Source organism: Nyctereutes procyonoides, unplaced genomic scaffold, assembly GCF_905146905.1.
Source record: "Nyctereutes procyonoides isolate TBG_1078 unplaced genomic scaffold, NYPRO_anot_genome, whole genome shotgun sequence".
Lineage (NCBI taxonomy): Eukaryota > Metazoa > Chordata > Mammalia > Carnivora > Canidae > Nyctereutes > Nyctereutes procyonoides.
The window spans coordinates 26,478,370-26,504,073 of NW_026575146.1; the positions used below are offsets into that span (position 1 = coordinate 26,478,370).

Consider the following 25,704-nt stretch of genomic DNA (forward strand, 5'->3'; position numbering starts at 1 on the left):
CCCAGTATTAGTGTATTATTATCTAAGTATGTCTTCACTTTGGTTATTAATTGATTGATATACTTACAGCTCCCACATTAGGGGCATAAATATTCATGATTGTTAGGTCCTCTTGTTGGGTAGATCCTTTAAGTATGAATTTACTGTCATCATGATACTTATTCAGTCCTTGCACCTGTGGATTGTTTCCTTGGACTTCCTCTTTCTTTTACAGAGTTTCCCCTTAATATTTCTTGAAGAGCTCATTTGGTGGTCACATATTCTTTCAGTTTCTGCCTATCTTGGAAGCTCTTTATGTCTTCTTCTATTCTGAATGAGAGCCTTGCTGAATAAAGTATTCTTGGCTGCATGTTCTTCTCATTTAGGACCCTGAAAATATCCTGCCATCCCTTTCTGGCCTGCCAGATCTCTGTAGAGAGGTCTGCTGTTAATCTAATATTTCTCCCCCATATAAGTTAGGGATCTCTTGTCTCTTGATGCTTTAAGGATTTTCTCTTTATCTTTGGAATTTGCAGTTTTCACTATTAAATGTCGAGGTGTTGAATGGTTTTTAATGATTTTAGGGCAGGACCTCTCTATCTTCTGGATCTGAATGGCTGTTTCCATCCCTAAGTTAGGGAAGTTCTCAGCTATTATTTGTTCAAATATGCTTTCTGGCCTCTGCCCGCCCTTCTCAGCATCCTCTGGAACCCCAATTATACATAGATTTTTTCCTTCTGAGGCTGTCATTTACTTTGCTTAACCTTTCTTTCCTCATGGTCTTTTTTCTCTTTTTTCCTCAGCTTCCTTCCTTGCCATCAACTTGTCTTCTATGTCACTCACTCTTCTACCTCATTAAACCTCATCATTAGGACCTCCAGTTTGGATTCCATCTCAATTTATTTTTAATTTTGGCCTGTTTAGATCTAAATTCTGCAGTCATAAAGTCTCTTGATTCCTTTATGCTTTTTTCCAGAGCCACGAGTAGCTTTATAATTGTGCTTCTGAGTTGACTTTCTGACATCGAGTTATAATCCAAATTTTGTAACTCTGTGGCAGAGAGTACTGTCTGATTCTTTTGTGGGGAGTTCTTCTTTCTAGTCATTTTGCTCAAGCAGAGTGGCTAAAAACTGGTTGTACTTGTTAGAAGGGCAAACTCTTCTCTCTGTAGCATTCCAGCTGTTCTCTCTTTAAATCTCAGTTTGAATTCATAGGTTTTCAGGATGATTTGAAAGTTATCTAGGTAAGTCGGTGGGGACAGGTGACCAAGGGACCCTACTCCACCATCTTGCCCCCCCCAATATTAAGAATCTTGAGGGCATATAATAAAAGCCAAATAAAACTAGCCTAATTTTAAGGGAGAGAGGGATGAGACTCCAAGGGCAGACATACAGGTGGTTTTCAAGAAAGGAACCCAGAGTAATTTGCCTTGAACATTCATTTGTTTCTCACTCTCTAGTTTTCATGATGAAACATGTCCACCTAGCGTTCCTAAGCCCACATTCAGAGTCCAGTAACATAAGGAACCTGCCTTTCTCTTCGATCTAATTCCATCTTGGAAAAAATGTCCAGTTGCAAATATGATCACAGAGCAGAGCTTTCCAGTGAAATGAGGCTGCTAGAAACTCTTGTCTGAAGAAGGGGAGGCAATTTTAGGGGAGAAGGACTGAGCAGAAATGCCAGGAGTCACAGATATTAACATATAATGATTCCAATGGCTGCAACTTTTCTGAGGGATCCTCAGCTTTGAACCTCTTGGTCTACAACAATTAAACTGGTATTTTATAGTTCAAAGTCCAGAGAGTGAATGCCATTTGAAAACATTCATTTCTTATAATCTGCTAAGCAGTGTATCAATAGCTCGTCGATAATTTGACAGCCTTTGTTCCAGAGTCTTGAGGCACAACACATTAATGCTTAGGCATCAGCAGTTGGATTAGAGAGAAATTTCCCCAGCAGGCATGGTGGACACTCTAAGACTTGGCAGTACCATAGCTGTCAAGAGTTATGTCATCAATATATTCTTTATAGAGGGATGTTAACTGTGGTCATGCCAAGGACCTGTATTCCTTCCCTTGGAGATGTTCTTTGAAGGGGAAAATAAAATTCCACAGACAATTATGTTTAGAATAAACAGCAAGGACATGCAGCCTGTGTGGCTCAGTGGTTTAGTGCCACCTTCAGCCCAGGGCCTGATCCTGGAGACCCAGGATCAAGTCCCACATCAGGCTCCCTGCGTGGAGCCTGCTTCTCCCTCTGCCTGTGTCTCTGCCTCTCTCTCTCTCTCTCTCTCTCTCTCTCTCTCTCTCTGTGTGTGTGTGTGTGTCTCTCATGAATAAATAAATAAAATCGTTAAAAAATAAAAATATAAAAAAATTCTAAAAAAATTAAAAAAATAAACAGCAAGGCTAACCCTCTTTTTTGAGATTTATAAAATATGTTAAAATATTAAATGCTCAAAGAACATTTGTACTTTTATTTAGTCCATTTCTCACCCTTGTTGAGTGATACAGCATAGAGATCTTATTTTGCAAATTACAGGGACCAATTCTTCAAGTCATATTATGTGGGGAAGAAATGAAGAAAAAAAAAATGAAGCTCAACTTTGCATATAAACTAGGAACTGGAATATTAAAACTTATTCAGGGAATTTTTGTTGTTTTTTGTTCCTCCTATCTCTTCTCGTTGATAACTACTTCCATCTCCTCTCTCATAAAGCCTCTGTTTCCAATCGGTATACATGACAAAAGGTTACTCTAATTTTTTAAAATTTCCCTTTCAAATACCATTACTGACTTAAACTACAGTCTTTTATTTCTGATTACGTATTTCAAGGAAAAGGATTTGGGAACAGTGATGAAGGTAGGGATGGAACTGGATATGTGTCATATTATTCGTACCACTATTGGGGATTAACATCTGTAAATGAAAGAAAGAAGGGGAGCACCTGGGTGGCTCAGTTGGTTAATTGCTCAGTTGGTTATTTGATTGACTTTTGAGTTCAGTTCAGGTATGATCTCAGGGTTATGGGATCAAGCCCCATGTCAAGGCCTGTGCTCACTGGAGAGTCTGCTTGGGATTCTCTCTCTCTCTCTCTCTCTCTCTCTCTCCCTCTGCCTCTGCCTCTGCCTCTATGCCTGATTATACTCTCTCTCTCTCAAATAAATTTTAAAAATGAAAGAAAGAAAGAAAGAAAGAAAGAAAGAAAGAAAGAAAGAAAGAAAGAAAATATAAATCTCAGCCAAAAAGCCAAAAAGGAGGACTATTAGTTCTCTGTTTAGGAAACTGGGATAAAGAGCATTCTACATTATAGAAAATTTACCACAGAACCAGTGTCATTTAACATTAATAGAGAATATGAAATATGTCTAAATACTCTGTGTATTTGAATTCATTTCATTCACCTAGTAAACTTACAATATAACATAAATGTTAATCCTATTTTCCAGATTAGGAAACTGAGGCACAGGAAGTGTAGGTAAACTGGCTAAATATACACAACCTGTTATTGACTAACATACCTGACAATATGGCATTATAAATATGAACAAATTTTTGTTTTTATATGTAAAGGTGGGAGGTGAAAAAGGAGAATTGTGTGTTATTCAGCCTTAATAATAAATCTAAGTATTAGAATTTTTTTATCATGTTATGGTCAGAATTTATTTTTATATAAAGAATTCATATATAAGAATATCTCAATGAATAAGCATTGTTTTTATTTTTTATTTTTTTGAAGATTTTATTTATTCATGAGAAACACACAGAGAGAGGCAGAGACATAGGCAGAAGGGAGAAGCAGGCTCCCTGTGGGGAGCCTGATGTGTGACCCAACTCCTGGACCTGGGACCTCATCCCCTGAGCTGAAGGCAGACACTCAACCACTGAGCCACCCAGGTATCCCTAAGTATTGTTTTTCTTTTTCTGACTATAGACAGCTTCAAGTTAAATCTTTCTCACTTGATCCTCTTCAGTTTAATTTAGCTTCTTCACAAAAAGTTTCAAACTAAGATTTGAGTATCTCAGTTATTTGGAATATTCAAAAAAATATACTTAATGTATATTGCCATGTATGAATAACACTAAATTTATAGTTCACCAGTTATCTTTAATTGTGTGCTGAGGACAGTGTTACATATTAAACAACAAGCTTCCTTTATTGTTAAATGAGGCTTTGCTTTTGGTGAGCTTTGATGAATCACAAGCCTAAACAATTTATCTTACTTTATCTGCCAAGTACATCATATCATCTTTATAAAAGCTAATTAAGTATGTCTTAGGTGTTAGTTCCATTTGTACTTTCACCTTCCTTTTCTAAAGAAACCCCATATTTTAGCAGAGATTAAGAAGCAAGGGTAAAACAAACAAGTAATTTCCTGAGAAGCTAAAAAATGAGACTGCACTGAGTAAAGAAGAGTTGGCTGTTTGCAGAGCATTTTGTCTGATTTCTAGGGAGCTGGGCTAATCCCAGATGATAATTTATGCATTTTATATCCTTTAATAACCAAATATACTTGAAAATAAATCTATTTTAGCAAAGTCCACAGAACAGTTCCATCACATTTTAAATTTGTGGAACAGGTTAAAAATACTCTTAATTGCATATTTTGTATATTTAATATCTAAAATATTTCTTGTAATTTAAAGACCTATTATAAAAGAGTAACTTGAGAAACTGATGGAAAAAAAATATTGCTCTCAGGGTTTTTCATTTGTTTGTTTGTTTGTTTTTTTTTTTTTTGTTGCACCAACAAGAACAGAAGAATGCTGTGTTTTAATATAAAGTTAATATATTTGTATCTCTTGCATTATTAAAAAAATCCTAATCTTAGAATAATTGTTCCCATTTAATTAAGTATATATTATTTGAATATAAATTTTGGATAAATACTGTAGCAAAGAGTCATCTGTCAAAAATCCAGGTTCCTGGCCACCTGGGTGCCTCAGTGGTTGAACATCTGCCTTTGGCTCAGGTCGTGATCTCAGGGTCCTGGGATAGTGTTCCTGGGATAGTGTTCAGTATCAGGCTCCCTGCTCAGAGGGAGCTCCCTCCTGATAGGGAACCTGCTTCTCCCTCTGCCTATGTCTCTGCCTCTCTCTGTCTGTCTCTCATGAATAAATAAATAAAATCTTAGAAAAAAATCCATGTTCCCTATTATTTAAGTATGGACCTTTATTTGTAGGTGAATTCCCAGAAAGAGACTACATCTACCACACCCAATTGCAGTTAGGTGTAGCGGGTGATTGAGCCTGGGGCAATGGAATGTGAGTAGCATTTGTGCATATCACTTCTAGACTTGACCCATAAAAATCTCCTCCAACTTATGTTCTTCCATTCTCTTGCCTTTTCCACTAGCTACAGGTCAATTCCCAAGGAAATTTAGAAACACTGTATAAAAAATGGCAATATCCATTACTCTGGGTTACTGAAAAACTGCACGGAGCAAAGCCCTTCCTCATTCCACCTCTACCCCCAATACTACACTGGAACATAATATGACCCAGAAACAGAATTGTATTGAGAGTCTGTTTTAGTAGCTAAGATTACATTAACAAATCCAGAAGCAGTAATTGGAAAATTTTTCAAAAATATATTATTCTTCAATGTGCAATTTATTAAAGCTCTTTTTTCTTCAAATATTTAACTACTACTTTTTCTAATAATTATTTATAAAATATAACTGAAAAATTAGAGAGGGAGACAAACCATGAGAAACTCCTAACTCTGGGAAACAAACAAAGGGTTGCAGAAGGGGAGGTAGATGGGGGAATGGGGTTACTGGGTGTTGGGCACTGAGGAGGGCACTTGATGGAATGAGCACTTGGGTGTTATACTATATGTTGGCAAACTGAATTTAAATTTAAAAAATGTAAAAAAATAAAATAAAACTGAGAAGCACAATAATGTATGATTTCATGTAGTATATATTTATTAAGAAAACTACTGTATATATATAAAGTTCAATAGTCAACACTGAAGAACATAAATAATATTACCTATAGTCCTTGTCTGTTAGGAACTTACTCTGCTTGAAGATAAAATAAAGCTATAAATTAATTATAATTTAATACAGTATATGATAAGTGAAACTAAACTGTGTCTATGGTCAATAAAGCATTCAATGCCTGGTTTAAACTCTGTGTGGACAGATGTTCTAATCTTGATACAAATATCTGTCAAATGAGAGAAATACATTGTTGGCTAAGCAAGTTACACAAAGAAAAAACATTTCTCATGGTTGGTCCCCTTAGTGCTAACCATAGATATACATTCCAATCTCCTCCCTTAATATTTTAGAAGGGAAAAAAATCTATGAATGTTATGTATCATTAAAATTAAGGGACAAGGCTATGGGTGCCTGGGTGGCACAGTTGGTTAAGAATCCAACTCTTGGTTTCAGTCCTGTTGAGGATCTCAGAGTGGTGAGATGTAGCCTGCAGGTGTAGATCCACACTCAAGGGGAGAGTATTTGGGTTCTTTTCTCCCTCCCTCTATGCAATTTCTCTCCTGCTCTCTGAAAAATATAATAAATCTTTTAAAAAATTAAATTAAGGGAAGACTAGAAAGTATATCTATGGTTAACACTAAGAGGGCCATAAGAAATGTTCCTTCATTTGCATAACTTTTTTAGCCAACCAACCACGTGTTTTTCTCCCTCAAATCTAAGAAATAAAACCTGTTACATGTAAGAGTAAAGTCCCTATGCCAAAGTCTGTGTAGAATTTCACAGACTTTCACCAGGTAAATAATACTAGAAAGGAAAGGAATGACTTTAACTCACTCAGTGTCTTGATCCAAATTGAGAATACAGGGATATTTTCTTCTTTCTGTTTCAATAAGCAAGGATGAGAGCTCTGTTCAGTCATTCCACTCTCTAAACATCCATCCATTCAATTCATGACAATTCCAAACATTACCCCTTGGGATGCCAACTTGCTTAAGGAAATGTATTGAAACTTGAAAAGGTACAGAAAAAGCATTCATTTATCTTCATAGAGAACAATAAACTATATCTCTAGCAACTCTATAGGTTTGCCAGAAAATAATTGGCCACAACAGATGAATGGCTGTTGGGCACTGGAAATTGAAAACTATCAAATTTTAATTAAATCTCTCTGCTCAACAAACAAAAAATCATAAGCCTCACAAAAAAATGTGTGAAACATAAATAAAATAAAACCACATACTGATACAAAAAAAGCATAGTTATATAACTTACTTTTCTATAAGAAACATATGAAAATTTTAGTGAACACTTATTTGAGTCCACCAAAAGCTTAGATAAAATTATCTAAAACAGGACCAGAGAGTAAACAGGCTGAAATGCAAAAACATAAAGAAAAAAATGGAAAAGAAAAATAAAAATCTATAATTCAAATAGCAAGGGGTCTGGCCTAACTTTATATACAATTAAATATAAGATGTTGGGAAAAATTTTCCAAATGCCAAAAAAATGCCCCCAAAATGAAAATGGTAAGTAGAGATGGCCATCACGAAAAGTGGAGGAAAGAAATTATAGGGTGATAGGAAAAAAATAAAAATCAAACGTGTTTAAAGAAACTGTCTCAAACTGAAGGATAAGCTTGGTCTACAAATATTCCTTTATTCTTCAAGATCAAAGATATGTTATAATATGCTATAATATGTTTAAGGCTCATTTCAAATATAAAATAACTTCCTGCAAGTGTCCCAGCAGGAATAAATATAGTTCACCAACCAAGAAGCAAAATTCAAGCAATTCTGAGACACTTACCCAGCAACTCTAAACATTAAAAGAAAGTCTGCATAGTACTATGACAAAAACATGGTAATCAAGATTTTTATGATATATTGGTTTGTCACTGACATATAAAGCAAGAAAAGATTCCCAGAAGTATAAAAATTTCTAAAATTCAAATTCTTAAGAAAGCTACTCAGAGCAATATTCATCTGTTCCAAGAGTAAGTCAAAATTATAAATTAAGAAAGCCAAAACTAAATATATAAGAAGATCATAAGTAAGTAATAAAATAAGTTGTACTATAAATTCCATGATAGTAAGCACTGCGTCCTTTTGGCGGAGTTATTTTTCCTCAGTATGGACATATGCCTGGCACATAGGGGGTACTCATAAAAGTAGGAAATATATAAAACTATTTAAATAATTATAAATATGACTATAAAATGGAACTTAAGCAAAATATTTAAAATCAGATATCTGTTCTTAATAATGTACAAAAGTAATCTAACTTTATCAAGAGATACTGATTTATCAAAGACTAGAAGAGGGAGGGAAAAGATAAAGGCATGAGATTATCATCAATCACCTATTAGATTTTATCTGTCTTTTAAAAAATGTAAATTTAAAAAGGATTTTATAAACTCAATGACAGTCACAAATAAAATTAGGACTATTCTATTAGGACTACAGAAATTCTATCTCCTACAGATAATAAACACAAGTAAATATATAAAACAGGAAGAAATAAAAGAAAAAAAAGCAGAAAATAAAGCTTAATAAGATCCCACATAACAAAAAATGTAAGTTAAAATATGAGGTAACCCTGTACAGAATATTCTCACTTGAAATTAAATCTTATCATGTTGTTTTTCTAAAAGCTGGCCTCAAATAAAATAACCCAGAACATAAAAATAGAAGAACAGAAGAAGTATATTCTACAAATATAATAAATTAACTGAGGAAGCAAGCTGTGATGTTAATACACAAAACAATATTCAAGATAGACTGCACCAAATTAGGGCAATCTATATTAAAGAAAGTGAAAAGCGTATAAGAATGCAATCTAAAGGCAAGAATCTATGTCCCTTTTCTTATACTTTTCTTATTGCCCCTTATTATGCTTACACGGACTATCCCAAGTACCTAAAAGTGTTTCTGTCACAAACATGGTTCTTGTAATACACACTGTGGTGTAGCCCCCAGATTCCAGAACTGAATCCCGGACGAGTTCCTCATCCCCCTGATGCTAGGAGTGTTAGCAGCATAGCTGATTTCCTCAACATAACCAGCTCTCAGCTGAAGAGCCACTTTGTCTACGAAGGTCATGCTTCTTCCCTGGTGCATCCAGACCAATGACTCGTCAAGGTGAGGATGTAAAGATCCTACTCTTTCACCTCAATTCGGATCAACACTACAAGGCTATCACAGTCCATAACTTTGGGATCAGCCAACCCTATCGTAACTGCACCCCCGCCAAACTTCTTCATCTGCCAATCTCACTTCTTTCATTCCTCAACAGATACTGAACCTGAGATAACTCTTCAAAAACGTTCTGCACAAAAAGCTCCATATCAGAGTCTGTTTTCCAAGAACTTAACCCAAAACAGATCTAAAAAACTTCTGTTAAATGAATAAATGATGTAAAATGGGAATTGCTCATGAACTTTGTAACAGCTTCAAAACTCTAACCAAATAAAACTTATGATTTATGAAGATAAGTGTAATATTTATAAGGAGATTGAGTGATATCCACTTACTCCTCATAGTATATGGAAGACTAGGAATATTAAAAACAATAATATAAAAATGGGATAATAATTATTTTATTAACTTTAATTTCTTTATACTGTTTTCAATTTATTGCCTCTTATTATGCTCTCAACTCCTAATAGTGTATTTTTTATTTCTTCTTTGAAGATATCTGTTTATGTAAGGTCAATAAAAATGACCTCAATTTTAATGACCTTAGGTAAATCCATTATGCAGAGATTATGTCAAGTTCATTTTCAGGTTTTTGAAATTTCAAAATTTCTTTGTGCTCCCAAATAGAATCTCCTAAATTCCAAAGTTGCACACTTCGGAAATATGCCTTCCCTAAATCTATTTGCATTAGCAATATCACTACACACCTTTATATTACAAAAACTGTCATGAGTTCTAAATCTTTAGAATAACTCATGGCTAACCTCAAACATCTTTTTAGCATTACTATGGTTTCTCTTATGTGTTTAAACAGATTACTAAACTTTCCTTTCCAGTTCTAAATATCATGTAATAATAAAGAGAATAATAAAAATATTACAAATGGCTTGAGCTGAATCAAGAAAACAGAAATTCTTGAAATTAAAAGCAAGTACCTTATTCCCGTGAGGAGCCACTGTGTGTATTGTGCTCAGAGCCACCATGGTACACATCACCAGGGAAAGTGGTTCACATTGTTTTCAGCTTGTATACTCTTTTGTTACTTTGTTTTCTTTATATAATGCAAAAATTTCCCAGATCTCTAAATTCATTTTATATGCTTTATGCAACAATTTGCATGCAGGTGATTTTATGTAAATTGAATGCTATATATTAGAAGGGATTATCTATACATGTGTAATGAGGTGAAGAAAAACTATTACATTAGCGTACTATGCTAAGAGCAGCACCTTTAATATATATATATATATATATATATATATATATATATATATAGGGAAAGAGATAAAGACAAAAATGGAACTAGGGATAATCACTGCAGTTAATTTTTTTAAAGTCACTGATACTACTAATAGTTAATAAAATACTGTAGATAATCAATGTAGTTAAATATTCTAGTGTATTGTTAGGTTTCCTTAATTGTATAGACTGTGTCTGCACACGTATCTACCATCTTCTACACACATATCTATCATCTATGTCAGTGGAGGACATATTCTACATTATATTAAAACTAATTATTCTGCCTGTCTTTCACATGTCCCTTCTCACCTATTCAAGGATTCCAATCAATGATTATCCACTTTCTTGTACGTCTCTGGGAGAGATACTGTAGGTTGGTGAATCCCCTCACTTACCCAATTCTCTTCTCTCTTACCTGTCTCTAAAGGCTACATCAACTTTAAAAATGCTTGATTTCCCAGCCCTCCTTTTAATATTTGTTTATTTGTGACATAGTTCTAACCAATAAGATATACAAGAATTTGTCTTTCTCCCTTTCTCTTGCCTGAAAGGTGATATGTAGCTTAGAATATAGTAGTACATCATGACTACGAGGCCACATGTAAGTGCAAAAAGGAAACACATCAAGGATTGTGAAGCAGAAAGGCAGAGGAAAATGGAACTGTAACAGCATGGTTGAGTTCTCCGATCTTTATTCCAGGGTACCTTGTATGAGGAAAAGAAATTTTCATTTCCTTTAGAAACTGTTAATTGTATCTCTTTGCTATTTGCAGGCAAAAATAATCCTATACACTTCCTCTCCCTTCCTTTCCACATTCAATCCTCAAAATCTGTCATTTCACTGACTTTCAAAGTCAGCATTGCTCTTAATCTGCATGGCTTTAGTTCAGTCTATAACCATCATTTGTTTAATTTCTTACAGAGCTTCCTGATGTCCCCATAGGTAATCTCATACACCCCTCAATCCACACTCACATCACCGACATTCTCGATTATTTTCAGTAGAAAGCTTAAGACTCTTAAGATGACATTTAGACCATTAAAATTGCCCCTGCCTGTCTCCAGCTTCATACTCATCAAAGTGCTCCTCTACCCTACACTTTAATGCACTACCCTATCCTCACATACTTTACTGCATGTATAAAACATGCTACTTGCTCAGCCTGAGATACTCTAGTCATCATTCTCCTGTACCTCATCTTTATTTACTGTTTGAATTAAATCCTATAATTTTCAAGTCAGAGAAGTCTTCCTTGATGCTGCACTTTGATAGGTACCATTACTACATGTTCTATCGGCAGCCCAGGTTTAATGTTAGTTACTACTACCATTATTACTGTATTATATGTTTGCTGTCTATATTTTATCATCTAGTTCTTTGGATAAATAATCATTAATTTATATTTATCCCTATACATATAATGCAATGGCTAGCATAAAGCATATCCTTCATCACTGTGAAAAAATTGATTGACTAGAAGAGTAAATGAACCTAACCTAAATTGATTGTAAATAGATTTATCATCAATTAATTATATCAACAATCAACATTTACATTCTTCTTATTAACATCTTGAAGCAATTAGCATCTCTTCTATTTTGTTAGTAATACATCCTTATGTAAAATGTGGAGCCCAAGTGTCACTTTTTTTCTGTGTGTCACACAAAGAACTCAGGTGCAAAAAAGAAGCAAGCATGGCTTACATATTCTGACAGATTAAAAGATTATAAACCACTTCAAATTTTACTTTTGCATATTTTCTGCTATATAAATAACTTCTAAAATCCTAAAGAATACTTAAAATGCTTTCTTAATGTGTTATAGAAACATTTATTGCTTGTTGCAAATGTTACTTGTTGAGAGTTGCATTTTTAATACAGTGTTATTCTTTTAATAGCACTAATATAGTTTCTTTTATTTTGGCAATGTTCTTAAGTTTGATTTTCTTTTCATTGACAAAGTTTTAGCTAGACCTACTAAGACATAAAAAAGATTAAAATAAAATTAGAAATGAAAGAGGAGACATTATAAATGATACCACAGAAATACAAAGGGTCATAAGAAATTACCATGAAAAATATGCACCAACAAATTAGATAGCCTAGAAGAAATGGCTAAATTCCTGGAAGCATGATGATGCTTCTACCATGATCTTCTATGAGATACCAAGACTGAACCACGAAGAAATAGAAAATCTGAATAGACTAATTACTAGTAAGGAAATGGAATCAGTAATCAAATATCAAATACCTACCAACAAATAAAAGGTCAGAACCAGACAGCTTCACTGGTGAATTCCACCAAACATTTTAAAGACTAAATGCCAATCCTTTTCAACCTTTTCCAAAATACTAAAGAACAGGGAAGACTCAAATCTCATTTGAGACCAAAACCAAATTAGGACACTATACAAAAATAAAATTATAGACCAGTATCTCTGATGAATACAATATAGATGTAAAAGTTCTCAACAAAATACTAGCAAACTGAATTCAATTAAATTCACCTGCATTCAATTAAAATGATCTTAAGCCATGAAAAAGTGTGACTTGGACACCTGGGTGGCTCAGCGGTTGAACGTCTGCCTTGGGCTCAGGGCGTGATCCTGGGGTCCTGGGATCGAGTCCCACATCAGGTTCCCTGCGAGGAGCCTGCTTCTCCCTCTGCCTGTGTCTCTGCCTCTCTTTCTCTGTGTCTCTCATGAATAAATAAATAAATCTTAAAAAAAAGAAAAGTGTGATTTGTCCCTGGAACTAAAGAGTGATTCAATACACACAAATCAATGTGTATATACATATAAATGGATGTGTATGTTTATATGTGTATAAACATATAAATCAATGTGAATATATATATATATATATTAAATGAATGAAAGAAAAATCTTAATAGGTGTAGAAAAAGCATTTAACAAAATTCAACATCCTTTCATGATAGAACCTCACCATAAATTGGGTATAGCAGGAATACACCTCCACATAATAAATGCCTATGTGATAAACCCACAGCTATCATACTTAATGATGAAAAACTGAAAGCTTTTCCTCAAGACTAAAAACAAGAGAAGCATACTCACTCTCACCACTGCTATTCACTGGAAGTCCTAGAACCACAAGGGTGGTTCCACCTGGAAGCACAAGGGAAGAAAAAGACATAAATGTCTTACAAATTGGAAAGGAAGATGTAAAATTATCTCTGTTGGAGATGACATCATCTCATATAGAAACCTAAAGACACTGCAAAAAAAAATTGAAAACTAATCAATAAATTCAGTGAATGGCAGGATACAGAATCAACATACAAAAGTCAATTGTGTTTCTATACACTTATAGTGAACTATCCGAAAATAAAATAAGCATACCATTTACAATAGAATCAAAAACGATAAAATATTTAGGAATAAATTTACCTAAAGAAGTAAAAGACCTGTACACTGAAAATTCTAAGACATTTAAAAAGGAAATTCAAGAAGACACAAATAAGTAGAAAGATAACTTTCAGGTCTGCTCATGGAGCAGCAGACTTAATATTGTTAAAATTCATTTTATCCAAAGCAACCTACAGATTTAATCCAATCCCTATAAAAACTCCAATGAAACCAAATTAAGAATGCAGAAAAACACCCACACATATATAGTAAACTAATATTTGACAAGGTACCTAAGAATACTCAATGGGAAAAGGATAGTCTCTTTAATAAATTCTGCTAGAAAAACTGCATGTTTACATTAAAAAAATGTACCCCTATCTTGCACCACTAATAAAATAGCTTAAAATGGATTAAAGGCTTAAATGTAAAACTTGAAATCCTAGAAGAAAACATGGTGGAAAGCTCTTTGGCATTGGTCTGGGCACCTCATACCTCTTAGAATGGCTATTACCAAAAAGATAAGAGATAACATGTGGAGAAAAGGAAACTTTTGTGCACTGCAGTAGAAAAGTAAATTGTATTTAGCCACTAAAGAAAATAGTGTGGAAGTCCCTTTAAAAAACTGTGATATCTCTGAAGCAATCCCACTTCTGGTGATATCTCTGAAGAAAATGAAACAGGATCTTGAAGATATCTTCACTCCCATGATTACCGGCAGGATTATTCACAATAGCCAAGACATGGGAACAACCTAAAAATGTCAGTATGGAATCTAAAGAAGTTGAACTCATAGAAACTGAGTATATTGGTAGTTAATGGAGGTTTGGGGTTGGGAAAATGAAAAGATATTGGTCAAAGGGTACATACTTTTAGTAATAAAATGAGTAAGTTCTGGGTATCCTAAGTACAGCATGGCAACTCTAGTCAACTATGGTTATCAATACTCTACTGTATATTTGGAATTTGCTAAGATACCTTAAATGTTTTTACCAAAAAAAAAAAAAGGATAACTATGTTAGCAATATATTAACTAGACTTACCATGGTGATCATTTGACAATATAAATGTACATCAAATCACGTTTTATACATTAAATTTACAAAATGTTATTTGTCAAGTATATCGCAATAAAGCTGGAAAAAATGTACAATCTAATGCAAAATATTAGATTAACATGTTGGTCTGTAAAAACTAGTGATGGCATACATTTTCACTTAAAAAGTTAAGAAACTGTGAGGATATTAGTACCTAGGTTTTCCTTCGTTGTTTTTTGAAAGATTTAAATGGTTCTTTCACTAATGGTCCTACTAAATGTTTTCTAGACACTGGCTACTAGAACTGTGGTCCATCGACTAACAGCAGGACCATCATCTGGAAGCTTGTTAGAAACGCAGAACTATTCCCACCTCAGTCAACTAAACTGGAAATTATATATTAATAACAGATGATCTATATGTACATTAAAGTGTGAAAAGCAAAGACCTTGATAACTGGAAGTTTGAGGCTTAAAAAGCGAGAGTAATCTTGGTAACTCAATCCTTTATTTAGTGGTTTATTAGGGTTCTCTCAGGACTCGGGTAGTGGGCCAGTGGCAACAGTTCACTCTGGGAGTCGGCAATTTTTTAGACCTTAGACCAACAGCAACAACAATAAAACTTCAGATGTAGAATTTAGTGATTAATCACTTACATACTATTCACAACTAGTGCCAATCTTAATACCCTTCACTATTTATTTATTTATTTATTTATTTATTTATTTATTTATTTATTTTTTCCCCCTTAAATAGTTGTTTATTGGCAGTGGGCTGTAAAGAGCAACGGAGTTAGCATATACAGACACCACCACACACCAATGTCACGTGGGAGGCCAAAGTGATGGGAAAGGGCAGCCTGGAGCCCCAGGTGAGGCTCTCTCTTCAAGAATGAGTGGGAGGGGGCAGGGGCTGGAGTGTTGAGAGGGCAGCCTTGGTAGGCAGGGTTAGAGATGAAGAGGGACTCGCGGGCTGCAGCCCCGGCCCGACCACTGGGGTGTACTCTTCTTGACAGGCGAGGCTGGTGGCCAGGGCTCGCTTGATCTACCCCTCCTGGGCAGCCTGAAGGTTCTCCTCCTTTCCACCCCGGGCCTTCAGGGCAGAAGCCTGTAGGGCTCGACCGTAGGAGAAGGTCAGGGCCCAGGGCTTCAGCGGGGGGCACTTGCTGATGGCACTGGGGTTGATGGATGCCTCCTCCTCCCTCTGGCCCTGGTAGGAAGGTGATCCCAGTAACAGCTGGGGGCACTGTGCGCGCAGTGCTGTGACAGTTGCCATGGCAATCTCATGAGGATATTTAGGGTGCAGGCGTGGCCTGGGGTTACCGCGTTGGGCTTCAGCAAAGTGCCTTCCAGGTAGATGTGGCGGTCACTCCTTGTAGACGCGGCCAGCACCTTCTCGGTTCCGCACTGACAGCGCCTCAAGTCGTGGTCCCCATCGGGGAGGATCTCAGGCTCCACAAGGGGCACGATGCCATTCTGCCAGCAGGTGCTGGCTAACGGGCCAGAAGGTTGGCATCTTCCAGGATGGCAAGCGCTGAGGGGGTGCATTCCCCAATTTCCAGCACACAGCGCCACATGGCAGTCAGCCCCGTCCTTCCTGCGCTGGGCACAGCGCTCAGACAGACCCCAGCCCTTGGGGACGGGGGGGGGGTCCCGCCGCCAGCTCCTGCCAGGGGTCCCACACCTTGTCCACCTTGATGCCTGCACCACCACTTTGGGTTTGATGACTTGGGGGGAGGGACGCCCATCGTGGGTCTCCTGGTGCAGTGTCTCGTGGAGGAGGAGGCCACCCCTGAGGCGGGGGTTGACGCGGTGGGGTCAGCAGGTTCGCCCCACGTCCTCCGTGCCCGCGGACTGCAGCTGCCTGGCGATGCTCCCGGCAGACTCCTCTGCAGCCAGGATGCCCCTGCCCGGGGCCACGATGCCGTGAGCCTTGTCAGAAAGCTCCTCTTCTGCTTCGGGGTCAGCGCTGGGTATTGGCATTATTCGGCTCCCAGGCGGTGGTGCAGGGGGTGGGGCCCCTCCTCTATTTAACCCACCCCCCTGCCCAGCTCCCCTCCAGTAACCATCGGTTTATTCCTTATAGTTGAGTGTTTCTTGCTTTACCTCTCTTCCTACCTCCTTGTTCATTTGTTTTATTTCATAAATTCCACATGACTGAAATCATATGGCATTTGTCTTTCTCTAATTCACTTATTTTGCTTAGCATAATACTCTCTAGCTCTCTCCATGTCATTGCAAATGGCAAGATTTCATTCGTTTTTATGGCTAGGTAATATTCCATTATATATACATGCCATCTTTTTTTTTAATCCATTCATCAGTTGATAAATGTTTGGGCTCTTTTCATATTTTGGCTATTGTTGATAATGCTATCAGCATCAAAGTGCATGCATCCTTTCAAGTTGGTACCCTTTGGGTAAATACCTTGTAGTGCAATTGCTGGATTATAGAGTAGTTCTATTTTTAACTTTTCAAAGAATCACCATATGTTTTTTCCAGAGTGGCTGCACTGGTTTGCATTCTCACCAACAGTGTAAGAGGGTTCCCCTTTATCCACATCCTTGCCAACACCTGTTGTTTCCTGTGTTGTTAATTTTAGCCATTTAGATTGGTGTGAGGTGATATTTCATTATAGTTTTGATGTGTATTTCCCTGATGATGAGTGATACTGAGAAATCTTTTCATGTGTCAGTTTCTTTTAGACATCTGTATGTTTTCTTTGGAAACATGTCTATTCATATCTTCTGCCCATTTTTTAACTGGGTTATTTGTTTTTTGGGTGTTGAGTTTTATGAGTTTTTGATATGTTTTGGATAATACAAAAGACCTCAAATTGGTAAAGCAATCTTGAAAAAGAGAAGCAAAGGTGGGGTCATTACAATTCTAGACTTCAAATTATATTACAAAGCTGTGGTAATCAAGATAGTGTGGTACTGGCACAAAAACAGACACATAGATCAATGGAACAGATTAGATAACCCAGAAATGGACCTACAACTATATGGTCTATTGATCTTTAATAAACTAGGAAAGGATATCCAATGGAAAAAAGACAGTCTCTTCAACAAATAATGTTGGGAAAACTGGACAGCAACATGTAAAATAATGAAACTGGATCACTTTCTTAAATCATACACACAAAAAAATTCAAAATGGATGAAATATCTAAATGAGAGACAGGAAGCCATCAGAATCCTGAAGAAAAAAAAAAACAGGCAGTGACCTCTTTGACATAGCTGTAGCAACGTCTTACTACATATGTCTCTTGAGGCAAGGGAAGCAAAAGCAAAAATAAATTATTGGGACCTCATCAAGATAAAAAGCTTCTGCACAGTGAAGGAAACAATAAAAACTAAAAGGCAAACTACAGAATAGAAGATATTTGCAAATGAGATATCTTTTGTGATACTATTTTCACTATATTTAAAATATGATATTCAGTTGGATAGAAAATGGTCATTTTGGTACAGAAGATGTTCAAAGAATGATCCAATATCATACAGAGAATGGTCAGCAATCCTGGAAAATTCAAGGCATATTTCTAGATCTTCTGACTTATCTAAGTGTCCATAAATCTGGTTCCATAAAATGTCAATTTCTAGATCCATCATAGGGAACCTAGTAGTGGTGAACAGGAAGTTAGAGCGGTCCCTGTACATATGTTACTTTTAACCTAGTCCTAACATCAATCCCAATGTACCCAGGTGTCCATGTGAACATGGAAGAGGCAAGGAGTGATTCTGTTGCATCAAGCCTCCATGATTAAGCTTCTCTCTCTCTCTCTCTTTTAAAGATGGAAACAGCTGTTTTGAAACATTTAAACCACATCCACTCTTGACAAACAAAATAGAGTTCTGAGACATCTTTTTTTATGCCAAGTAAAAAGATCTTTTGAAATTGGAAAAGACATTAGTTTTACTCATTTTTTTACTTTGATTTTTTAGTACTCATACAATTTTAGACACTCACATTTTCATTGTAAATCAAGTCAAGGGAATTCATTGCTTGTGGAGTAAAACAAATAGCACTTTCAAGAACAAGAAGGAAGCAGCCAGTGTGAATGCTTTTCAACTCAGCATGATCAATGTTCTCCAGCTCTGGCTGCAAGAGAAGGTGCTGTGTTTTAGAGAAAAGCCCTCTCATGTGAGTTCTACTTGACTCCCAGGGAAAGTTATCACCAACAATAGACCAGTACTTTCACTGCAGCCTCTGCCATTTCTCTCTCCTGAGTGAAGTCTCTCAATCATGGTGCTGCATTGTGCCATGATTTACATTTAAGATAGAGTTATATATGTGGGCTATTCATCTTTGCTTTCAGCACTGTATCCATTTTAGAGGATGTATGTGTTTCATTTGTTTTACCACAAGGAAGCTCTGTCAGCCTCCCTTTATCTCAACCAGCATTTTAAAACAAACAAATAAAAATCTCAACTACACAGTGCTAACAATAGGAGTGTGAATAAAATGGCATTGCGTAGTAACCTATCACTTTAGTTGTTCCAACAAAGCCAATTAAAAAAGCACTAAGACAATCTATTATTAATGACCAATTTTTGTTGTAGGAATCAATTGAGAATATTGTCTAAGATGTGAAGAAATATGTTAATGATAATTCCTTATAATTATTACAAGTCTGCACCTGAAGAAGCATCCAACAGGGGACACTTCAAAAGGAAGGTAACTTTGTGTCATAGAATATTTGCTGAGGGCTAATAGGATTTGTTTTCCTGGAAAGATCACTGAAAGGCTAACTATTCTTTGAAACTGACCAAGTGACTTGCAGTTATGTCCACTCTGAATAATTATATAACACAAAAAATAATTTTAAACAAATGACGGATCACCAGAATCTGGTTACAACCAACTGAGAAAAGGATATAGGACTAAATGATAATTATATATAATTGCTGAGAATGGCAACTGGATTAACTAACAAATGTGTTGCTATAAATATTTACTTTAAAAACAGTAATGTGTGGCCTTTTCATGAGCTAAAAAATATTGTAAACCCAAGGCTGTATTCATAAACTCTTCTGACAACTCTTTTATGCCAGAAGTAGAATTAGGAACCACCTGGTGGTTCCTGGAGATGCACAAGGTATAATGTCACTGTATTTGTTGAACTATGAGGCACCTGGCAAAGGAGGTTTGAGCTGCAAATTTTTCCCTTCTGGAGTTTATAATCTAGTGAAGTAAATAAAACAAATGTAACAAATCAAATGTAACAACAACAACAACAAAAACCCAACCACAATGATTGTATATGACTGTATCAGTCTTGAACTGCAAATTATAAATTCCATAGCATTTATAGCTGTAAAGGTTTTTATTTTGTTTTGTTTTTAATTAAAAACAAACAAAGCTCCAGTCTTACATACAGATTTGAAAAGCACTGCTTTGGGTCCCTGAATGTACTTAAAGGGCTTTGGAATCATAAATATTTTTGAGGAAGGAATATTCTAAGGAAGATCAACAAGAACCAAAGGATAGCATATGGCCTAACAATCTTCCCCCTTGTCTCCTTTCTCTGAATTAGTGTTTATCACTACTCCTGCTGTGATATCCGGTTAATATGAGGGAAAAGTACAACTTACCCTCTTTCAGCTCTTCCAGTGATCTTTATTAATATTTCACTTCCTCTGAAATTCCCACTGAGACAGTCGAGTAAAACTGGGTTCTCATAGCTCATGATAAAATGAACACATCTGGTCTTGTAGGAAAGAATTCCTGGACGTCACAGCTGAGTACTTACCTCTCCGAGGAGAATCACCACATATGGGTGGAAAAATCCGGGAGAGCAAATACTGGAATATCTGCAAAAGCTGGATAAACATGAAGGAGCACTATAATGCCAGCAGATGAAGGCAGTGGAGCCCTCCATATAAATTGTGTATGGTATGATGTCTGTTCACTGTCTCTCACGCATGTTTATTCAACATTCCCTGAACAAATATTATTGAGGGTCTACTTTGTGCCAGACTCTATTCTAGACTTTGGAGATAAGCAGTGCACCAAAAAGCCAATGTCCCTGCCTCATGGAGCTTATATTCTATTTGCAAAGGCAAATAGTAATTTAAAAAATAAAATAAAAAAAATATGCTCCATACCAGATGATAATAAGTTCCAGGAAAAGGAGTGTGATCTAAGCATGAGTGTGATCTAGTATATAAGGTCTTCAGAGAAGTTTTCCTGACAAAGTGACATGTGAACATATCTGAATGAGTGATAAAAAGAAAAAATGCAAACAAATGGGAAAAGGCACTCGAGGCAGTGAAAAAAGACAGTATGATGACCATAAATGGAGTGAATTCATTTGAAGAAGAGCAAGAATACTAAGGTAGCTGGGTTGAGTGAGCTGAGGAAAGAGAGGTAAGAAATTAGATCAGAAAGACACAATGTAGTGGCCAAAGGCATATCATGTACATTGATATGATTGTTTCTAAAGAACAATTTTCTTGGCTCAGGTTCTGTTGAAATAATTTGCTACATATCTACTCCACACTGGCAGATAAATGAGTATATCCCTCTGCCTTCCTGGAGTTCACAGTATTGAAAGAGAGACAAATAAGAACATAATTGCAATGCACTGTGATTCACTTTTTTTCTTTTCTTTCTTTATTTCTTTCTTTTTCTTTTTCTTTTTTTTTTTGTAGGCATAAGCTCAGGCTGCTAGGGCAGGCTTAGAAGGATGTGTATAAATTTTCCTGGTGCAATCATAAAAGGCTAGTTAAAGCACATAAAACATAAGCTGAGCTTTGAAGAACACATCAGATTTCATCAGGTGATCAATGTAATGAAAGTATTCAAGGCTGCCTCGATGGTTTATTCAAATGTACAAAGTCATAGGAAAGTACTGGAATTTGAACCTGAGTGATTAGTGGAAAAGCAAAAAAGCACTGGAGACAAAGTGTATATTATCTTTGAAACAGAGAAGATTATTTAATCTCCCCTTAAAAAGGACTTAATAATCACACGTATCTTATAAAATCATTGTAATTAGTGATCCTAAATATGATATGCCTGGCTTATATTATGTGACAGGAAAGCCTAGTTATTAGTTTCATATAGAAAACTCCAGTATTGACAATAGGTACAGGGTTCATTTCCTTATTTTATTCTCAGACTTTCTTCAGAATCTGAAACAGCATGGGTACTTATGAATATTTGGTATTTAAATGAATGAACTGGCATAGTTACAGTTTTCCTTCGATTGCAATAGTGCAGGTAACAGAGGATAAAGAACTGGACCAAGACAATGATGGTGGACATAGGAAAAAGAATCACAATTTAGAGATATTTAAGAGATAAAAGTGACAGAATTTGTTACTAATTGGATATAAGGGAGGAAGTATCAGGTTGACAATTGAGTGACTGGGCAAATGGTGGTGACCTTCACTAAAATGGGATAACTGGGAGGAAAAGGACCTAGTTTAACTTGTATAGGGAGAGGGGGGGAAATTAGGTCAAGTTGCCTTTGTAATTTTGAGATATCTACAATCCATACAGGTGAAAAAGCTTAGAGGCGATCAATAATGAAGTTTGTTTCCCAAAAGAGTGTTCAAGCAAGATAGATACATTGGCAGTAATTGAATCCTTTTTTGAGAATGAAATTTGGTAGAGATATTATTACAGAAGAGGGAAAGAAAAGAAGTAATTAATATATTCCAGACAGTATTATCATTTAAGGGGAAGCATAGAAAAGAAGATCACTTGCAAGAATCTCCTGACATCACAGAGGAGTTAAGAGAACCATGAGAAACTGGTATCATAATTTACTTTTCTTTGTATTTGTATAAAAATAGTACAAAACATAGTTTGTTATAGCTTAAATATTCTCTCACTGAAGGACTCCCTAATTTAAATCACCTTAATGGCACAAACTCTAAGAGCTCATAATGGTGTGTGAGAAATGATCGATGATGGTAAGACTCACAATTCAAAAGACAAAGTTCTGTTTGGTTTATATGATTTAAATGTTATGAGAACATTATATCTCATTTTCTTATTGGGCATTCAACTTAATCTTATTTAGTAAGTAATAAGCAGACAATTCAGATAAGTGGTTATCATTGATGGAAAGTTTTTCTGGTAGGTATCATTTATATCATCCACTCCTTTTCGATCTTTATTCAGTTAGATTATAATTTAAGTTTTTTTATTATTATTATTATTATTATTATTATTATTATTATTATTATTGTTATTATTGCTTTTTCATTATGCTTGAATACACTCTTTGATACTAATCCAGAGAAGGCAGCCACTAACATTTCTTTATAGATAGTTGGGAGATGTGTAGCCAAACTGAGATAAATGGCAACTTTCTTGTCATAGCATTCATTCAGTAATTGTGTCTGAACACTTCCTCAGTGGTTTAAAACCTATTCTTTTTTTTCAGAATTCTATATTTTTCTATATTATGTTAGTTGATTATAATTTGGTGTTTCAGTGAATTGGGACTGAAATTCATTATACTGTATTGTTTTGCTGTTAAAGAGTAGCAACTACAGGAATACAAGCAGGCATTCCATATTCAGTTGAAAAGTGCAATGCTGGCATGATTATCATAATGTGATCCAGATATCTCTCAACATGATTTTACAAAAGCATGGTCCGGAAAAGTTCAGGTTTCAGTGAAGGCAAATTTCAGCATCCTGATGCAAAGGTCTCTATTACTGACCTAGCATTTATTGTGACATCAGAGTTTAAGACATGAGCACAGTATGTTAAAATGTCATGAACTGCTTCTGACTAACTCAAATCAACATCATATATCAAGTGGACACAGGGCCCTTTGGTTGTTTTCTCCATGAGAAAAGAAAATTTCTCAGTTATAAATTTTCATGTTTCTAGGCAGAACCTATCCTAAGCATGTTAATTAGATATGAAGATACACTAGGGAAAGAATAGATTTTGACTGGCTAGAAACTGAGAAAAAAAGAAGATTGTGTTGATCTATAATAAAAGCAGAAGATATATAAGAGAAGAATGTGAAAGCAGATAAACTAGAAGGAAGTTGTGGGTTGTGACTTAAGGGAAAATTTTGAATCTGAAACTTCATGAACAGGACCTGGAAAATAAAATCATAAACTGAATAGTTAAATATTTCAAAATAATTTTCACCATCCTGGATATTCTAAACTGAGTGTTACAAAGTTGCTATTATTTATTGTCAGGGAAATCAGACTGGGTGTATTGTACATCCTAAAGGGAAGAAAAGTGTTCAGTTTGGTATTATTTTCCCTGAGAAGAATGGGAAATTTAAGCCAACTATAGATATCACTGAACTGATTAATAAAAACAATGAGATTATACCTCAGAAGCAAATTATGCTCCTCTGGATAAGAGGATAATATAAAGAGGGGAAAATAGAGAAGATTATGCCCAAGACCTGTCTGCGGCAAAGTTGGAGTCACTGAATAATGCAGAAGGGCAGAATTTGTTATACCTATATGAGATTAATAGCTTTTCTAAATTTAATCCAGGAAAGACATTGCCTAATTAAGTTACACATCTTCAATTCCTAGAGAATCATCTGTATCCAGATAGGGTTTATTTTGTTTTCTCATTTGTAACAGGCCTGGGAAAATGCAGTGGCCAGTGAAATCTGAAACTTTAAGAAAAATTTGGCCCTGGGAGCTTCTCTCCTTGAAAGGAGCCATGAGCCTGAAGCTCCAGAGTAAACTTCTATGATGTGTGTGGAATGAGGATGGTGATATAATAGGGTTAAGTGATTTGGAGGGCAGTAAGACTACTGGCAAGATAGGGGAAAGCCAATATTAATGATGTAATTTCATTCCTCTGACAATATCAAAATGTAAGTAAATTTCCTAAACAGTACAAAATGCCAAATTGATATATTCTTCCGAAAGTGATCGGAGACATAGCTCAGCATTGGATCTGATCTGAGTGGTATCCCCTAAATACTATTCTAAAAGTAACTATAAATTGTGGGGGTAAAAAATCATTTAGATTTTGTTTAAACAACCACAAGAGGACTCCAGTCACTAAACCAAAGCAGGCAGGATTTGGATGAGATAAAATCCGAAGTAGGCAATAGGCACAGGATGAGGCCCTCCTCTAGTACTATGCAGCTTCACTCTGAGGGGAGCTGCAGTCACAGAAGAGGAGGCACCAGCTACTGAAATTCTAGTAAAAAAAACATGCTGCCTTTCAGGCCAAAGAGCCCAGAAAGAGGAGTCTGGGTCCAATGTGGGTCCCAGGGCATTTTACGTTCATGGTTTTGTCTTCTGTGGAAGAGACTATTTCCTACCCAATTTCATGAAGACTTTTTTGTTTCTTCTGGGTTTTGTCTCCTCCCTAAGAAATGTATACTTTCAGATTTTACATCTTTAGAATAATATACACATGTATATTATTTTATATATATACATATGTACTTATAAATACATTATGTATAAAATATATAAAATATAAAAATATCTAAAACAAATCCAAACTAATGACCATTTTACAAAATTCCTGACCAATATTTTTCAAAATTCTCAATGTCATTACAAACAAGGGAAGTCTGAGAATGTGTGTCATGGGCCAGAAGAGCCTGTGAGGACTAAATGCAATGTGATATCCTGCATGTGATCCTTGAACACAAAAAGAGCGTTGACTAAGTAAAGCCTAAGAAAATCTGAAGAAAAAATGACTTTAGTTAATAATAATGTATCAATATATTTCAAAAGTATATCATACTAAATATATTAATAATAGTATAATTCAGATATAGGGTCTATGGAAACTAGTATCTTCACATTTTTCCTGTAAATTTAAATTTTTTCCAAGAAATAAAACATATTATAAAATTTAAGGAATAAATCATCAATTCTCTAATCACATTAGAAAGTTTACATCTATTTAAATTTTAAATAACTGTTAGGATACCTACACACACACACACACACACAACAATAAAGAAATATA

The 25,704-nt window shown here is 35.6% G+C and overlaps 1 pseudogene; it reads right to left on the reverse strand.

Annotated features, from left to right (window-relative positions):
- Nucleotides 1-15,527: 15,527 nt before the first annotated feature.
- Nucleotides 15,528-16,749, reverse strand: LOC129499972 (fructose-bisphosphate aldolase A-like; annotated as a pseudogene).
- Nucleotides 16,750-25,704: the final 8,955 nt, after the last annotated feature.